The sequence below is a fragment of the Anabrus simplex genome, chromosome X (genome assembly GCF_040414725.1).
Source record: "Anabrus simplex isolate iqAnaSimp1 chromosome X, ASM4041472v1, whole genome shotgun sequence".
NCBI lineage: Eukaryota > Metazoa > Arthropoda > Insecta > Orthoptera > Tettigoniidae > Anabrus > Anabrus simplex.
In genome coordinates, this window is record NC_090279.1 from 144,705,749 (window position 1) to 144,721,537 (window position 15,789).

A 15,789-nucleotide genomic window follows, 5' to 3' on the forward strand; every position below is an offset into this window, starting at 1 on the left:
TTGCCTCCTTCCCTTTTAATCCTTCCGTTTTCAAAACTTTGTTCCCGAAAATTTATCTTTCCATTACTTCTTCTTCTTCTTCTCTGGTGTTGCTTCTTTCCAAGTCTTTTTTCATGTCTTGAATCCAGGTTGTTGTTGACTTTTTTATCCAAAGATACGTGAAGATCTTTTGGTTAGTCTATTGTCGTCCATTCTGTAAATATGTCCAAAAATAACAGTCTCCTCTTCCGTACTGTTATAGATATGTTTTCTATGTTCTGATAAATTTCGTTTTTACTTCTTAATTTCCAAAATTCTGTAGTTTTCAGAGGGCCTAATATTTTTTTTAATTTTTATAATCTTTCAAGTTTATTATTGAGTACGAAGCATTCACTGGCATATAAGCATTCTGATTTTACAACTGTGTTGTAGTGCTTTATTTTAAGATTTTTCGATAAACTTTTTTCGTTGTATGTATTTTTTTGTTATACCATATGCTCTTTCTATTTTGTGTATCCTTGCCTCTATAGCAGATTTTTCCAAACCATTTTCTTGGATTGTTTCCCCCAAATATTTGAATTGCTTTACCCTTTCGATTGAACCAACATCTGTTCGTAGCAATTTTGGAGCATTTTTATATTCGTCATGAATTTTATTTTCTCTGCCGAAATTCTTAAGCCTGCCATGTTGGCTGTCTCTACCAGAAGATTTACTTGTATTGCTGCAGGAGTTGACGCACGGTTTGGGGTCACGTAGCAATCAGCTATTCGGGAGATAGTGGTTCGGATCCCACTGTCCACAGCCCTGAAGAATTTTTCCGCGGTTTCCTATTTTCACATCAGGCAAATGCTGGGGCTGTACTTCATTTAAGAACGCGCCTGCATCATTCCCACTCCTATCCCATCGTCTTCGAAAGAGTTCTCTGTGTCAGTGTGCCACAAAACAAAATGTAATATTAATAATAATAATCATCATCATCTTCACATCAGTTACTCTGTGCAGGTATATGATCTGTTTCCATTTAAGTCGCCTGAATATCAATTTCGAAGTTCCATTTTACTCCACCAGATGGTGTGAGGACTGTAAGTACATTGAGGCGATTTAAACCTGTAGTTTTAAAACAGTATCTTTATGGTAAAAACCGATGTGTCTTCACATATCTTTTACATAACAACATTGTATGATGTAGAGTATAGAAATTACGGCTTCACACCCTTCAAATACCGGACTAACTCCGGCAAGTTTGAACCTGGGAATGTTCTACGACTGAGGTTAGCACTGGTTGATTCCCTCGTAGTTTTCTCGTTAAAGCATCACCTACCATCGGTCTGAAGAGGGCGAGCCTTTGCGTGCGTTGTGGTGAGTTAAGCAGACACAATACGTGTGTATACATCGCGTATTCATTCCAACAGCAGCTCTGAACTCCCTGTAATTCTGGTCAATTGAATATCTCTCTCTCTCTCTCCCCTCCCTAGCGTCTCGTCTCCCCCACACCCATCACTCTACAGACAGACAGACATGCTGCCTTTAGAAATGATGGACATATACTTCATTATTATGTCAATTGCAAAGCCCACCCGCTTTCCGTGACAGCTTGTCTCTTCAATTCTATTGGGCCATGACTTGTCAACTTCCTGTACAAGCCTCTTGTTTACTCTCTGAAAGATGGATATGACAATAAATCACGGAATAACTATATATCCGTAATTTGATTTTTGTTCAAATTGTTGTTGAAGTCGAGATCTTTGTAACAGATATCTTTGTTTGTCTCATACAACAATGTTTATTTTACTCAGCATCCTCCTAAATAATGCCCTATATTACGCCGGTGAATTTTAGCATTTCAATTGTTTCGGCTCTTGCACTCACCCAATTGTTTTCACATCCTGAAAGTTGTCAAGGCCTCCTGATTTAAGCCCATATTCATGCTTTTAATGTTGAAAACATATTTTCTTAGCAGACAAAGTATACTACGAAAAAGGAAAAACGTGAAATTAAACAATTTCCCCAAACACTGAAGGGTTAAAAGGGCCCGAAAAAGTTTCAAATTGTGAGTCATATAAAAGCAAATTTCGAATATCACTTCCGCTTAAATACAGTTCCGCATAAAACAGCCTAAAATCGCTTGTTTCTTTACTCATTTTCCTTTATATTCAAATCCTAGTCAAATTAACTTTTTTACATAATTTTTTCTGTAATGTGTTCCTTGGTTCAATAACCTCAGGCGTTTTTTTTTATTTTTTTGATAAAAGTCCACACCAAATGTAGTTATAAGGGCTTAAGTTAAACTCTGCATTGACTCACATTAGCGCTCGTAGTGGTGCTTATGTGAAACAATGCATTGACACACATTAGCGCTCGTAGTGGTGCTTAAGTGTATCAATGCATTGACTCACATTAGCGCTCGTAGTGGTGCTTAAGTGAAACAGTGCATTGACACACATTAACGCTCGTAGTGGTGCTTAAGTGAAACAATGCATTGACACACATTAGCGCTCGTAGTGGTGCTTAAGTGTATAAATGCATTGACTCACGTTAGCGCTCGTAGTGGTGCTTAAGTGAAACAGTGCATTGACACATATTAACGCTCGTAGTGGTGCTTAAGTGAAACAATGCATTGACACACATTAGAGCTCGTAGTGGTGCTTAAGTGTATCAATGCATTGACTCACATTAGCGCTCGTAGTGGTGCTTAAGTGAAACCATGCATTGACACACATTAGCGCTCGTAGTGGTGCTTAAGTGTATCAATGCATTGACTCACATTAGCGCTCGTAGTGGTGCTTAAGTGAAACAATGCATTGACACACATTAGCGCTCGTAGTGGTGCTTAAGTGTATCAATGCATTGACTCACATTAGCGCTCGTAGTGGTGCTTAAGTGAAACCATGCATTGACATACATTAGCGCTCGTAGTGGTGCTTAAGTGTATCAGTGCATTGACTCACATTAGCGCTCGTAGTGGTGCTTAAGTGTATAAATGCATTGACTCACATTAGCGCTCGTAGTGGTGCTTAAGTGTATAAATGCATTGACACACATTAGCGCTCGTAGTGGTGCTTAAGTGAAACCATGCATTGACACACATTAACGCTCGTAGTGGTGCTTAAGTGTATAAATGCATTGACTCACATTAGCGCTCGTAGTGGTGCTTAAGTGTATAAATGCATTGACTCACATTAGCGCTCGTAGTGGTGCTTAAGTGGATCAATGCATTGACTCACATTAGCGCTCGTAGTGGTGCTTAAGTGAAACAATGCATTGACACACATTAGCGCTCGTAGAGGTGCTTAAGTGAAACAATGCATTGACACACATTAACGCTCGTAGTGGTGCTTAAGTGAAACAATGCATTGACACACATTAGCGCTCGTAGTGGTGCTTAAGTGAAACAATGCATTGACACACATTAACGCTCGTAGTGGTGCTTAAGTGAAACAATGCATTTACTCACATTAGCGCTCGTAGTGGTGCTTAAGTGAAACAATGCATTGACACACATTAGGGCTCGTAGTGGTGCTTAAGTGAAACAATGCATTGACACACATTAGCGCTTGTAGTGGTGCTTAAGTGAAACAATGCATTTACTCACATTAGCGCTCGTAGTGGTGCTTAAGTGAAACAATGCATTGACACACATTAGCGCTCGTAGTGGTGCTTAAGTGTATAAATGCATTGACTCACATTAGCGCTCGTAGTGGTGCTTAAGTGTATCAATGCATTGACTCACATTAGCGCTCGTAGTGGTGCTTAAGTGTATCAATGCATTGACTCACATTAGCGCTCGTAGTGGTGCTTAAGTGAAACAATGCATTGGCTCACATTAGCGCTCGTAGTGGTGCTTAAGTGTATAAATGCATTGACTCACATTAGCGCTCGTAGTGGTGCTTAAGTGTATCAATGCATTGACTCACATTAGCGCTCGTAGTGGTGCTTAAGTGTATAAATGCATTGACTCACATTAGCGCTCGTAGTGGTGCTTAAGTGAAACAGTGCATTGACACATATTAACGCTCGTAGTGGTGCTTAAGTGGATCAATGCATTGACTCACATTAGCGCTCGTAGTGGTGCTTAAGTGAAACAATGCATTGACACATATTAGCGCTCGTAGTGGTGCTTAAGTGTATCAATGCATTGACTCACATTAGCGCTCGTAGTGGTGCTTAAGTGGATCAATGCATTGACTCACATTAGCGCTCGTAGTGGTGCTTAAGTGAAACAATGCATTGACACATATTAGCGCTCGTAGTGGTGCTTAAGTGTATCAATGCATTGACTCACATGAGCGCTCGTAGTGGTGCTTAAGTGAAACCATGCATTGACACACATTAGCGCTCGTAGTGGTGCTTAATTGTATCAATGCATCGACACACATTAGGGCTCGTAGTGGTAGAAAAAGTCAAACTGCTAATCAAACCGACCGGATAATGATGATTAAGAAAAGGATTGTAATTTTTAAGAATAAATAAAAATGTATTTTCAAACTTTATTTTATTTAGCTAAAATTCGTAGTTCATATCCGTAGGATGTTTTTAACATAGAGTTGCTTGCCTGAAGAAGGAGAAATGTTGATTTTTTGTGCGTAAACTTTGATGTTTGTTTTGTTTCAGTCGTTCCTGAGGGGAACCCTCCGTGACTCAGGTGGCAGCGCGCCGGCCTCTAAACGCTGGGTTCCGTGGTTCAAACCCCGGACACTTCATGTGAGATTTGTGCTTGACAGATTTTTCTCCGGGTACTCCTGTTTTCCATGTCGTCGTTCATTCATCGACACTCTCCAATATCATTTCATTTCATCTGTCTGTCATTAATCATTGCCCCAGAAGAGAGCGACAGACTTGGGCAACCGACTCAATTCCTTTATGGGGACTTTATTCATTCCATTTCTGACCTGGTGGAATGACTGGAAACAGGCTGAGGATTATCATTTCATTTCTCAGGATTGCGAAATATATTTCGCAAATAGATCACTTTAAATTTTGACATACATACGCCGTAGAGCTGACGGTCATCCGAAAATTCGTGTAACAAAACAGTGTCATGAAACAAAATGTGTTACGTGATGTTACTTAGCAACAGTACCTTGAGAGCTGTACAGACCATGGGTCTGAATGTCGATGCCATCCATCAATAATTCACATTACAGCCTGCACTGTTGTTAGGTAACAACGCTTCAAATATTTTATTGAAATGTATATGTATTATCATTTAATTTTCACAGGGGATTTTTAAATGCTTGCATAAGGGGTCACGTGACTACAACGGACCGTAATTTTAGGTGACGCACTATTTGACTCCCGAGGGCAGTCGAACTTAATCTAAATGGGTACACAATCAAAAACCAAAGCATATCAAAAATGCCATAACGTTGCCGAGAGACCGTTGCTCAGCCGTCATTGCAACCAATTACCTCGGTCGCTATTCCCGGCTTTCTACACCAGGGCCGCTATATCATCGTCACTTAATGTCTCTTAGACTGAGTGGGCCTCAAACAAGTCTCTAGATCTTGGTCAAAACACCTGCCCTTAGACCTTCGGCAATTATTTCTAGATATTAGCGTTACAATTTTCAAACACCAATTGTAAACCTTCTGGAAACCATTTCAGCTCTGTCTTCTTCTACCTGAAGAATTCAAAGATTCTCTTCGTTAGTCTATTATTGTCCATCCTCAAGAAGTGCCCATAGAACTGTATTTTCTCACCAGTTCAACCACTCCTTCTGTTCTTTGATAAAATTCTTTGTTCGAATTGAGTCTCCTATTCCCATTTTTTACATTTGGGACCATAATTTTTCCTTCCCTCTTCCGGATATCTCCAGGACCATTTTTTCCAATCATGTCCAATGTTTCCGCTACAAACAGGCACTCAGTTTTAACAACGGTGTCTAGATGCCTCTATTTAGCCCCATAACATAAAACCTTTTTGTTGTTGTTGTTGTTATTATTATCTATATATTAAAGAAGTTTAGCTACTGAAACAAGCTTTGATAAATTCGTCCATTCGCTCTACTGGACCGATTTGCTTCTTTCTTGGTTTTTCTCCACGGAATTACCTGCCGGTAAATCATGAGCCATTGATAGGTTTCTAAGTTCTGCCAACTTTGAGTAATTATAAAATGAAGTCATTAAATGACCACTCCAATAATTGCAGGGGAAGGCTTACCCTAACCCGCAATACGTTCTGTACTTAGCAGGTTGCTAAGCGACTAAAACTGTCATTAATATTCTGATATATGATTTTCATCCTTAGTAATGACATTGCATGTAGTCGTATTTGATTAGTACACGTCAAGCCAGGGAGTATACACTTCTTCTGATCACGGAAGATGCTATTCCCTGCTAGATACTCTTTGATTCTCTAACTCTTCTCAGCTTCCAAATAAATTCAACAGGTTGCAGAGCGTTCCTAATAACTTACATGCTGCGAAGAGAAAAAAGTCTACGTACAAACAGACCCCATCATATCACACGCCTTAGATATTATCTGGGAACACCTATCGAAGGATAACCTAGCTACACTAGAAAGAGCGAAGGCGATGTATTTTTAAAAATTTCCCTGCCTGGTAAAAAGAGCTCCCTCGAGACTAAGCAATGAGAACTGCAATTAAAAATACCATTGCCTTCTACGACATAATTCCAAGCTTTACATCAAGAACTGAAGATTTTAAAACAAGCGAATTTTACCGAACAGATGGCATGATGACGTCGGAATGGATCAATTCTGACTACACACTGCGGCGTATCATAACGTGCTTCTTATTAAATGTTTATAAGACCATTAAAAGGGCAGTCAAAACAATATGACTACAACAGAATATAAAGATGAGTTAACTGACCTATTTATTATGAATGTACGGATCCTCTAATCTAAGGTAGGTGAGGCAAATAAGACCCACTTACAGAGTGCTCTTAGAGTAACAGAGATACAAGAATTTGTTTCAAATACAAAATGTTCCTTGATGTATCTTTTCACCAGATATCACAAATAAATAATTGTAAATGTATCCGTGGTCCCCACATAGCACAATTATCTAATTAATGTAATTGGGCCTTATTTCCTGCTCTAACATGTAATAAGGCCCGCAGTGGAAGAGTACCTTAACCTCATCTCTATGGGCAATTACGACGTCAAATTGGAATAGGAAATGGCATGTTTTGTAGATAAGAAGTGTTAAAAGACATGTTCATTAATTCAAAAATATTTATGTTGAAATTTTAAAATTGAAAATATAATATGAAACATTTTACCATGCTAAGTTAAGGAGACCTGAATTTTCTTCTTTAAAAGTTACAGGAACCATAATTTCCTCTCATCTTACTTCGAAAAACCAAGCTAATGTGCTTTAAAAAATAATCATAACCATTAAAGATAAAATTCTTGAAATTTAAATTTAAATCACACAAACATTCAAAAAACACTTAATTTTCAGACAGTCATTTTTAACTTTTCCTTTCCCTTATTTAGAAAACTAAGCTAATTTACTTTAAGATAACATTTAATTCTGTATGAAATAAGTCTTTGATATTTTGAAAACGAAGTCTGAAAACACAGAAACTTATGAGCAGTCAGGACAAAAATAATCTTCCTTGTCGTTTATAGTCAGTCCAACACACATTTCATGCACCCAAATTCGGCAAGTTTCGCGAGTTCGCATGTCCGCCACGTATTCTTCCTGGCATGCAGCACAAAACCAGCTTATATCTGCGTTTGTTTTTAAGATAAAACTGAAAGCTTCCAAGAGAACTGCTGCTCGGCTTGTAGCCTACAGATGGAGAGGTCATGTGGTGAGCATAACGCTTCCCTTGGTTTCTTGACCGATGCCGCCACTTACAATTGTTCTCACGAAGCTGGGATAACGTCATTCCAGATTTCCTGGCTTCCTGCCTTTTAAAATTTACGTGCCGATACTGGAAATCGAATCCAGGCCAAAGAGCTAGCATGCTACCCTGAGATCACCGCGGTAGTCTTTAATACAAACGTCATGTGTAAGAACATGTCTTCGACTTCAAATTCAGATCAATACCAATGTGAACACTGGAAAAAAAGTATAAAATTGTTCGCTTATTTAAAATAATGTTAGTCTATTTAGTATATTTGTGAAACTTTATGACCTAAAATAACATTGGGTTAGCATATATTTGTATTAAATTGAAACAAAATATTTCGTAGCAGCTGCAGGAAATAAGGCCCACATGTTGCAAAGCGTGGGCCTTATTTCCTGCATCGTGTCCTCAAGGGTTTTTCGATTGCACCATCTTGTGTTCTTAACCAAATTCAATAAAATATACACCGTTTCATTACTTAGTTAATGCACTAGTAGATACATATATTATTTTAACGCAATCCTAGCGCTAACATTCCCTGTTTTTACTTCCCTTTCCAAAGAAAAGTTATAAAAATGGGATCAACTCACCTTCCCGCGTCTTGACTCTGGCCTAGCAACCAAATACTGAGGACGGCCGAGTTCTCACTTTCTCCAACAGGTAGAAGGCATAGACAGTAAGCATACGTATATGTTCACTAACGACTGAAGAAGCGGCAAATACGAAAATCAAACAGTGGGCCTTAATACCTGCTGGGCCTTATTACCGCAACCTACCTTATATATTAATTTTTTTATGAAAACTAAAGTCAGTCAGTCCGGCCATTCTATCCGGTCGATTTCCTTCATTCTTTTTTTAACTGAAAGGTATACATGCACAGATTTGTCATCAGGTACTCTAAATCACTTAACTTCCGCCTTCCTCAAATTATTTGATTTTTTCAATTTTTTGTCTTTTTGAAGCAATCATATATTTGGTTCTAATTAAGGTACGCATTTGGTTTTGGTCTAAAAACACTCAGTGGTTCAAGCGTTTTCTTTTGAGACAATAACTTCTTAAATTTGTAGATTCTGAGAAAAGTTATGAGTACATTTGTCTCAATGAAGAAGATCTTTGAACGACTTTTTAACAGTTCGTCGCGTAGTGTTGTTCCAAGGAACGTTTAATTCAATTTCTTTGTGTGATGTACTTTCAGGTGTTTTCTTGACATAATATTACATTCTATTACCACAGCAGATCATGTGTTTTATTTCATTGACTCAAAACTTTGCAAATACATTCGTGAGGATAGTAACGAACAACACCATACTTTGTACATTGCGGGCGGAGCCAGCGGGAAGATGGTGGTTAGTATTATAATAATAATAATATTATTATCTTCCCTTAAATGGAGTGAAAAGATGCATTATCTATACCCCCTGCATGTCGTAAGAGGTTCCAAAGAGGGTAACAACAGAAAAATCTGCATGCCCTCTCTCGTCTTCTGAATCCAAAAGCATATCCAGATTCTAAGCTTCCTAATGCAGCGGAGAAAACGTACGAATAATAAGAGTTTTAGATGTCTTAAATAATCTTCGTATTTTGTAAAAGTTGATCCTTAAGGGAAAGTGTAGCCTCCGTGGCTCAGGCAGCAGCGCGCCGGCCTTTCACCACTGGGTGCCGTGGTTCAAATCCCGGTCACTCCGTGTGAGATTTGTGCTGGACAAAGCGGAGGCGGGACACGTTTTTCTCCGGGTACTCAAGTTTTCCCTGTTATGTTTCATCCCAGCAACACTCTCCAACATTATTTAATCTGTCATTCATTAATCATTGCCCCAGACGAGTGCGACAGGCTTCGGCAGCCGGCGCAATTTCTATCCTCGCCGCTGGATGGGGCTTCATTTTCCATTCCTTGACCCGGTTGAACGACTGGAAACAGGCTGTGGTTTTTCTTAAGGGGAAGTATGATACCTTCCGGGATCCGAACCTGAGTTGTAAATGTGGAAGTGCCTACATTTAAGCAATTACCATATTAAACCAATTAAACATATTAGCCTGGCGTTTTTGTAAAAAGAAAGTTCCTTATTTTGCGATGACAGCGCCCATTCAGCAGGAGAACAATAATCCTTTGACAGAGGCCTCCAGCCCCTAATTACCCCCGGTGACGTGTCAAAAGGCTGGCTGGCAGTGCGGCTAATTGCGCCAGGTACAAACAGCGCTCCACGAGGATTAGCCGCTGTCATCTTTGTAGCGTTCTGGCTAATAAGTCATTTAGATATTTTACACACTTGCCATTCATTACCCGTCTGTTTTGTGTTTCTCTCTCTTCTCCACACAGTTCAAAAGACCACATCACTTTCTGTGCAAAGCCCTCTCTTTTTTTGTCGCAGAACACACGCCTGTACTTACGGAACTGCACTTGGGCTTGCGAGTTACATAAAACATGAACGTTTTAAATACAAAATGATTTGTATACAACACATGTGTTCGTTATCTCATCGTCAAGAGGAACAACTGCCGTATCATGGTATGACACCATCCGGTAAGTCTAATATAAATGGTCCGTTATTGGAAATTATCCATTCTCCAGCTAACTCATTCTTGGTTGCCATCGTTTCGCCCCAGTGTGCCTATTTGGGCTCATCAGTTGGTAACTAGCACACCTACAAAGACTCATGGCTAGTGCACATAGTGGAGGCCTAGGATTGTAGAAAGATTTCCATTCCCCTCCCAGAAGGGGAGGGGCGGGCCAACTAGAAGGTGACGCCTTCTCACTGGTCAGAAGATTCGGTGGGTTGGGAGTTTTGACGGAGTGTGAACATTTATTACTAAAAACTAACAGGGTGTGGGGTAATAAGCTTACTTTTGACAATATACCATATAAGTTCTGGGAAAAGGAGATTGGCGTTCGGTTTCACACATAAATTTTGAGGTTAAGATATGAATTCGTTTGATAGAACAAAATATATTCTTTAAATAATATATAAAAATAGCGAGTCTTGTTGCGATAAAACAGTTGAGAATATGAAATTATGACATTGCAACTGAAAGAAACTAGGCATGAATTTGAATTCTTCTTGACCGGACATTTAACAATTTATACAAAATATATCCCTCACTGTTTCACTTGACTGTACCTTCAACACTTTGAGTGTAATTACTACATATTCCTTAGATCTGGTGTTTGTTGTAGATGTGTCACGCCTAATTTGGTGATGTATCCATATGACTGCTTCTTCTCCATATCATATGATTTCTCGGTAAATCTGTATGGTATCACTTCTATGCAAGTGTGTCCCTCTGTGACTCCACGGTAAGCCTTTGCGTCCGTATCTTCAACTAGGTGATCGACCAGCTTTGGCCTCACTCTCTCAATGACCAACAACTAATGGCTCATTGAGTCTTCTTCATCTCGTTCACACAATGACCAACTGTGGTCTCTGCTTCCAGTAGAATAATGACTGTCCACTTATCCATTTGAGTTCTACACTGTTCAGCTTCCTTTCAACTAATGACTGACGCTATAATATGCAGCCACCTTTTATAGACGTTGGTTGACGCAGCTACGTAACCTCCAGAAATAACAATGATCTACTCCCACCTACGCGACAAGTATTACATACAATGGTGAAATCCCCTGGGGCTCCCTATTATCTGAGCTCATCGCTACATGCTCACGATGACGTAGCCATGACGTGGCGATGACTTGACAGAATCGCCAGCAGTATTTCACAATATAGCAATGCCATATCCAACATCTGATATACATAACTATTCTCACTGTACATATCTTGAGTGTTATTCTACACATACCTATATATGCATACATCTAAGTACAATCCTGCAAGTGACAAGCATTGCAAAATTGAATTGAATAAGAATGATAATTACAATAATAGTAATTCTATCACAGATAAAATAATAATACTGATATAATAACAATAGTAATAATGATCATAATAATAATACAGATAAAATAATAAAATAATAAAAATACAGATATCATCTTGTAACGTGATTTGAACCGTTACAGGAGTAGGGAGCTGTTTTGGAGTGGTTTGACACGGTGAAGGAGATGAAGTGTGGTTTCGACCTCTTGACTAAGTGCTTTATTGATCTTCAATATTTTACAATATGTTTACAATTGTGGTTGTCTTTATATTAACAGAGTAGTGGTCTTTTCCGTTGTTTTAATTACATAATAATAATAATAATAATAATAATAATAATACATACATATATACATACATACATACATACATACATACATACATACATACATACATACATACATACATTATCATTATAGACTGTTATACCTTTCAGCGTTCAGCCTTCAGCGTTCATAATAATAATAATAATGGTTTTAAGTCCTTGTAACAACTCTTACGGTTTTCGGAGACACCATGGTGCCGGAAGTTAGTCCCGCAGGAGTTCTTTTAGTGGTCAGTATATCTACCGACACGAGGCTGACGTATTTAAGCAGTTTCAAGTACCACCGAACTGAGCCACGATCGAACCTGCCAAGTTGGGGTCGGAAGGCCAGCGCCTCAACTGCCTGAGCCACTCAGCCCTGCTGTTGTAGTTACGGTATTACAGTATATACTTGTGGAGTATTGCATAACAATATTGTACCAGGAACTATTTTAGACAGGTTCATCATTTTAAAATTGCCGGAATATTTGGAAAAGGACGCCAGCAATATGTATTCATGTGCCCGACCTCTTATGTGAGCTCGATACGAAGTTCCTCGTGGCAGGCTGGACACGTCACGAGCGATGAACCTGCTGGATACGTCAATGCCACATGTTGTACGTCTTTCTCTCGAATGTACTGGAAAGAAAATTTTCTAACTTTTTAACTGATGAAGATACAAAAATGAGACATGCCTCATCGTGTAGTTAGTGTTCTGAAAGCAAACATCTCAATAAATTCCATCAAGGCGTTCAAGAGATATAAGGGAGAAAGGAACCACATTTCTCCTCGTGACGTGCGAGTAACCTTGGCCTTACGGGATATAAGCCGAATCTCCAACCATAGCAGACCAGTTCGAATCCTTCACAGCTGGTTCGTCTGTCATGCTGATCGCGACGAGTGAAGTCGAACTCAGTGTTCATTCTGCCGGAACGTCATAATACTTATATAAATTTCGACAGCAAGTTGACACTTTGTTTATCTGAACACCAGAGAGTAACTTCTAAATTGTTGGACTTACAACTTCGAAAATTAACGTGTTTATAACATCGGAGTCATAAGACTTGTAATATTTCGCCAATATTTGATCTTACCAAATATCTCGATTTTCGTGTGAATAACTTTACAAACTTGAAGTTAGCACGGATGCTTTAAATGGTCTTGAAGTGTTTCAACTTAGAACATCGTGAGTGTAGGTTTGCAACACATTGACTATTTTGGAGTATCATCAAAGCCTAAAACACTTTAACTTGTGCATAAAGACTGTTCGCTAATCATCGTAACAGACTGTACCATTTGAAACAACCCGTGTGAATAAACTGTATAATGAACTGTAAATATGCCGTAATACATTACGCATACTTCGTAATTCAGTGACATTCTGAATTATAGGATTCGTACACGAATACTTGTGGAATTGTGATATTGAGAAGGTAAATTACGATATATTACGAGTGAGAGCTATTTATTTATTTCTTTGCTGTGAAAGTGAGTCATGATAAACTGTGCTTCGAATGAGAGTTATTGCTGACAATACGAACTGTGTGCAGTAAGTCTAAAAATGAACTATGCATGGAAGTGTGTTTTCTTATTTTTGAATTATCGTAACTTACGAAAAGAAACGGTGCTTCGATACAATTCTCATCTAGTGAATGGTGATTATTTCTGGTACAGTTATAACACAGGACACTCTATCAGTGGCCTAGCCAGATGGACTTTCTCGTGTTAAAGCCACTCTTTTATTAACATGAGAATTCCTGATTCGAGACGACGGGGAACGACGTAGATCGACGGAGATCGACGGAGATTTGATGCAGATCAACGCGGAACGTGGACTTGGTACTACGAGGGACAGTTCCAGGGACGTGGTACTATGAAACATCGTGGTGCTGGTTCTTAGCTGAGTTCCAGATTGCTGCTTGCAGAGCAGTATTCAACAGTTCGAGCTCAACAAGAAGACATATTTCAGGTGATATAAGTGTCTTTTCATTCAGAAACATTATTTTGACTTTCAACAGAATTCTTATAGACAGTGTCATTGCTGACAAAGAACATTAACTCAATTCAAAAGCTCACTTACTTAATATCTTATAAACTTGGAAAATTAACGCTTTACAGTACTTAAAAATAAAGACAGACTTTCAGCTAACAGTGTGCTCTCGTAATATCGTATGTTCTCACTTGCTGGAACTTTAGAATTTCAATGCAGTGCTTGATTCATAGGGAAAGCGTACCATAAACTCTTAATTTGCAATAATCGCATAAAGTGTATAATAAAATTACGTAAAATAGGACAATACTTAGAACTTTATACCAGAAGATCGGATTTAATTTCAAGTGTTCTATATTTGAATATAAATAGTTTGAGATGTTCACGAGAAGTAATCATAAAATGTACTTTATTTAACTTACGTAGAAAACATACTCTGATATCACAAGTGATAATAGAAAGACTTTAGGATTTCGCTGAAGTGAAATATTAACTTATTACAACATGCTTTATTAATTTATACCAAGAAAGTCATGATGGACATAACTGATTGAAAAGGACATTATTCAGTTGAATTTTACATGATCAACATAAATTTTTAGATATTTGTTGTTGGAATTGGGGTTTATTTTCCAATAAATATCTATGATCACTACAAATCAGCGATATAATAGGGTAACTTTTCACAGATTGAATAAATGGAAGAAAGTTATAACATCTATTATTTCGCCTTGCGATCCTCCCTCTCTGTACCTTCTCCTAAGGACTAGGCACCCCTCAGAACAACCTTATGCTCCTTGAAATCAATTTTTCCTCGTAGAATATACAGTAAATACAGATTTATGAACATTACAATATGTGGTATACGATGGGTTTTCCTTTTTATTTTTACAAAGAGTTTTTACAGTTTTGTGAAGTTTATACAGTACCAATAAAAAGTTAAGGATCATATAAAGAAATCACGAAATGTCACTTAGAACATAAAATTGTGCCACTAACCTTATGTAATTTGTTTTCTGAGCTCTTACATCTAATAGGATACATGTCACCTGATTTCATTGACTTATGTAAATTTTGTAGAACTTACGCATTTTTAACAGTTTTAAGGTCACAGATTGGAATGGCGTCTATGCAGCCTTGGGAGGTAGACTGCCTAGAGGGGTTTTGATTTCCTCTTCAGTCATGCTCGAATTGGTTTTCCGTGGTTTTCCACTTCTTCTCCACCGGCATGATACCTAACGTAAGGCCACGGCCGCTTCCTTCCCTCTTCCTTGCCTATCCCATCCAATCTTCCCATTCCCCACAAAGCCTCTGTTCAGCACAGCTGGTGAGGCCTCCTCTTCAGTTGTATCCCCGACTAAATATCTCACGCTCCAGGACACTGCACTTGAGGCGGTAGAGGTAGGATCCCTTGCTGAGTCCGAGGAAAAACTCCATAGTTCTAGCTCTTCAGGCATCCTAGGGATATGAGCTACGAATTTTAGGTCAATAAAATATAATACAGTTATGAGAATATATTCTTTATTTATTCCTAAAAATTAGATTACAATCCTTTTCTTAATTATCGATATCTGGTCGATTAGATTAGCAGTTTGCTTTCTTCTACCACTACGAGCGCTAATGTGAGTCAATGCATTGTTTCACTTAAGCCCTTATAACCGCATTCGGTGTAAACACTTTTCAAAGATCACCTGAGGGTATTGAACCAATTAACAGATTACAGAAAGAATTATGCAAATAAGTTAATTTTGATGGATTTGAATAAACAAGGAAAACGAATAAAGAAACAAGGGATTTTAAGCCGTTTTTCCAGAACTGAATTTTGGT